This window comes from Palaemon carinicauda, unplaced genomic scaffold, assembly GCF_036898095.1.
Source record: "Palaemon carinicauda isolate YSFRI2023 unplaced genomic scaffold, ASM3689809v2 scaffold4, whole genome shotgun sequence".
Taxonomy (NCBI): Eukaryota; Metazoa; Arthropoda; class Malacostraca; order Decapoda; family Palaemonidae; genus Palaemon; species Palaemon carinicauda.
Genome location: NW_027171650.1, coordinates 957501 through 962500, shown reverse-complemented (window position 1 = coordinate 962500; position 5000 = coordinate 957501).

Here is a 5000-nt window from a genome sequence, read left to right as displayed (position 1 = left end):
AACTTATTTTGATCTGTAGTGAGTGTGAAATGCAGAAGTTACTTTCGGTATGTTCAGGTAACGTTTTTATTTTTGGTGTAAACCAACATTTTCTCGATCATTGCAACAGGTGTCCATGGGACCTTTGAGTTCTATCTATTAAGGATTAACAGATTTTTTAGACGGTAACCTTACACCCTTGTTTACTTTCATTTTCGTAAAAAGATTCAATTATAACATCACTTACTTCCTTGTACTCTCGAGGATGCATCATGCGTAAGACCTCGTGCTCTCTAGATCTACCTCTACCCCCCTGGGTCTACCCCTTTCCCCAGATCTACACCTTCCCCTAGATCTACCCCGTCTTTGACGTCTACCCCTTCCCCTAGGTCTACTCCACCCCTTCCTTTACATCTACCCCCCCCCCCTCGGTCTATCCCTTCCCCTAAATCTACCCCTTCCCATAAGTCTATCCCTTCCTCTAGGTCTACCCTTCCTCCTTGGTATACCTCATCCCCTAGATCTACCCCCTAGGTCTACCCTTTTTTTATAGATCTACCACTTCCTCCAAGTCTACCCCTTCCTCTAGGTCTCCTCCTTCCTTTAGTTCTACCCCTCACCCTTTTGTCTACACTTTCCCCTTTTAACAAGGTTTTCCCTCCTCTAGGTCTATTCTTTCCTTCAGGTCCACCCCTTCCCCTAGGTCTACCACTTCCCTAGTTTACCCCTTACCCTAGTACTACCCCTTCCTGTAGGTCTACAACCTCCCCCTAAGTTTACCCCTTCCTCTAGGTTTTAAACCCCATTTGGTCTACTCCTTTGCCTTGATCAACACCTCCCTTAGGTCTCCCACTTCCATAAGGTCTACCCCTTCCTCTAGGTCTACCCCTTTCCATAGGCTTTTGCCTCCCTTAGGTCTACCCCTTCCTCTATGTCTACCCCTCAACTAGGTGTACCCTTTCCTTTAGATGTATCCCTCCTACCTTGGTCTACCTCTTCCCCAAGGTCTACCCATTTTTCTAGGTCTACACCTTCCCTTATGTCTAGGTCTAGCTCCCCTTGGTCAAGTCCTTCCCCTAAGTCTACCCCTCCCCTAGGTCTATCCCTTCACCCAGGTGTACCCCTTCCCCTAGCTCTACCCCTACCCCTAGGTCTACCCCTCCCTTAGATCCACCCCCACTAGGTCTACTCCTTCTTCTAGGTCTACAACTTCTTCTATGTGTACCCCTCCCTTCTTGATCTACCCCTTTTGGTCTACCCATCCCCCTAGGTCGACACCTCACCTATTCCTACCCCTTCCTCTAGGTCTACCCCTTCTTCTAGATGTACCCCTAACTTAGGTCTACACCTTCCTCTAGTTCTACCCCTTCCTCTAGGTTTAGCTGTCGCAACTTGGTCTATCTCTCCCATAGGTCTACCCCATCCTTTAGGTCTACCCCTCCCTGAGGTCAACCCCTTCTTCTAGGTTTACCCCTTCATTTAGGTCTATCCCCTCCCTTTTGTTTATCCCATCCTTTATGTCATGTCTCCTTCTTTGTCTACCCTTGTCTACTCCTTCCCAATGTCTACCCCTTCTTCTACCTCTACCCCTTCTTCTAGCTCTACCCATTCCCCTAGGTATACCCCTCTTCTAGGTCTACCCTTTCCTCTAGGTCTACCCCTTCCTCTGGTTTATCCCTTCCTCTAAGTCTACCCCAACCCAATTGACTACCCCTCCCCTAGGCCTACCTCTTTGTTAATCACACCCCTCCTCCCTTTGTCTACTAAGTCTATCCCTTCCTCTAGAGTCTAGTAACTAGTTCTACCCCTTCCCCTGAGTCTACATTCCCCTAGGTCTACCCCTTCCTCTAGGTGTACCCGTCCTAACTTGGTGTACCTCTCCCCTAGGTCTACCTCTCCCGTAGGTCTACCCCTTCCCCTACGTCTACCTCTTCCTCTAGGTCTACCCATTCCCTTTGGGTATCCCATCCTTTATGTCACCCCTCCTTCCCCAAGGTCTACCCCTCCCCTAGGTGTACCCCTTCCTCTAGTTCTATCCCTTCCATTAGTTCTACCCCTGCCCTAGGTTTACCCCTTTCACTAGGTCTACCCCTCCCCCAATGTCTACCCTTTCTCTATGGGCATCCCATCATTTCCTTGGTCTACACCTCCCCCTAGGTCTATCCCTTCCCTAAGGTCTACCCCTCTCCTAGGTATTACCCTCCCTCTGGGTATACCCCTCGCTCTTTGGTCTACCCATACCCTCAAGTCTACTCCTCCCTGAAATCTACCCCTTCCCCTATGTCTACCCCTTTCCCAAGGTTTAACCATTCCCCTTGGGTATCATATCCTTTATGTCACCCCTCCTTTCTTGGTGTACTCCTTCCCAAGGTCTACCCCTCCCCTAGGTCTACCCCTCCCCTAGGTCTACCCCTTCCTCTAGTTCTACCCCTTCCACTAGCTCTCCCCTTCCAATAAGTCTACCCCTTCCCCAAGGACTATCCCATCTTATATATCACACCTCCTCTTTGGTCTACCCCTTCCCCTAGGTCTACCCCTCTCCTAGGTAGGCTATTACCCTTCCTCTAGATCTACCCCTCGCTCCTTGGTCTACCCATTCCCCCAAGTCTACTCCTCCCTTTGGTATATCCATTCTGCCAAGTCTACTCCTCCCTTTGTTCTACCCTTCCTTTATGTCTACTCTTTCTTTTAGGTCTACCCCTTTCCTAAGGTCTACCCATTCCCTATGGGTATCCCATCCATTATGTCATCTCTCCTCCCTTGGCCTACTCCTTCCTCTAGTTCTACTATTTCCCCTATGTCTACTCTTCCCTAGGTCTACCCTTCCTCAAGGACTTCCCCTTCCCTATGAGTATCCCATCCTTTATATCACCCATCCTCCCTCGGTCTACCCCTTCCCCTTGGTCTACCCCTCCCCTAGGCGTTACCCTTTCTCTAGGTATTACCCTTCCTCAATGTCTACCCCTCGTTCCTCGGTCTAACCATTCCCCCAAGTCTACTCCTCCCTTAGGTCTACCACTTCCCCTAGGTCTACCCCTCCCCTAGGTCTATCCCTTCATATAGGTCTACCCCTTCCCATAGGTCAACCCCGTCCCTTAGTTCTACCCCTCCCACGCCTTCCCTGTGCAGTCATCCATTCTCATATTTCAATTTTTATTTTTAGTTTTAATTCAGTAATGGCGGGACCTGATAAAGGAAACAGTAATACAAAGAAGCTTGTAAAACGCCTTATTACAAGTAAGAAAATAGCTCAGTAAGAATCCCAACGAGTAGCTTACCAGTAATTGTTCCGGGAAATAATTTTGGCACAATATTGAAAAACTTGTTTTTACTGCAGCCTTTATATAAGTTTCCTCTAAATTACTTTCATTGGAAATGCGCTGAGAAGTGTGTCTATGTTGTTCCCGTTGATCACATCAAGAAAATAACTTTTGAATAGAAAGCAGTATTATTATATGTCTTGAGCGACAATATATATATATATATATATATATATATATATATATATATATATATATATATATATATATATATATAAATATATATGTATATATATATCCAAATAAGCCATATATATTTTTGATACATTAATGTCTGGATTCTCTTAACGACCTCGGGATCAGAGCCCCAGGCGAAATCACACAAAGACAAGAGCTTGGCTCCGGCCGGGAATCGAACCCTGGTCGGCAAGCCTGTATAGACAGTGACTAAGCCACTTGGCCACGAAGAAGGATAAAAGTCAATGACAATTCTTCTGTACTTATACCTGTCGAATTCAGGTATTTTGTACTTAGAATTGAAATCAACCCATCCTCACCATCGTAGCTAATTGGTAGTTTGTTACTTGGCATTCAATTAATGATAAATTTTGCACATTTCTACGTGTTTTTCATATTCAAATAAGCCATATATATTTTTGATACATTAATGTCTGGATTCTCTTAACGACCTCTGGATACCGCGTTGGCCAATGTTAGGGCATACGTGAAGACTGCAGCCGTCTTCCCCCGTTGAAAGGTCTATATATTTAGACCTTGGCTTAGTAGACATGTACAGTGGCTGCATGGCATTCAATGGAAATAATTGTCGCGCTCAGTTTATCGCAAAACAGGTGGATGCCGCTTCGAGGTTTACCTAGCCAATATTCAGATATGTTACACTGAATACTCAAACATATAAATAATAGTATCTATTTATGTATATACATCTATATTTACATACATGTATATATAAAAAACATGCAATCCATATATATATATATATATATATATATATATATATATATATATATATATATATATATATATATATATATATATATATATATATATAAGGCAAAGTGTTTGTCCGGGTTTGCCCAGCCTCTGCGTTTGTCCGCCCCTCCTCCTTGCTATATCCTATAATGACAGAATTCTATTTATTCCCCAATGACCAAGCAACTATCCATGTTCATCTTCTGCTGAGTCATGCGGTTTCACGTTAAGGATTTCCGCCAAGTCATGTCATTCAGAGTTAAAGAATGATGGAGTCTATATATGACAGAGAGAGAAAAAATATTTCAGGACATTGTATCACCTCATAAAAGCAAAGCCTTTCGTGATGGAAATCACCATAAACTCTCTCATCCACAGAAATCGGCATCAAGTTCGTCATCTATCACCTCTGATATTGTGATTTAAGTTCCCTCTTTTTAATTGTAATTTCATGAATAATACATTTAAAAAAAATATTTATTGATTTTATTAATTCATAGGTAAAAATGTTATATATATATATATATATATATATATATATATATATATATATATATATATATATATATATATATATATACATATCCATTTAGTATATCTTTGAATACGTTTTCATATCTTCCATTGGTAACACTGCTGGGTATCTTCCTAAGTTCCTATCCAGGACTACCTCATGGTTTAGGGTTCCAAGACAGGGCAGGATAGGAAGACAGCATCCTGTCACTGACGTCCCCGGTTATCCAGCAAACGGAAACAGGCTTTCTTTAG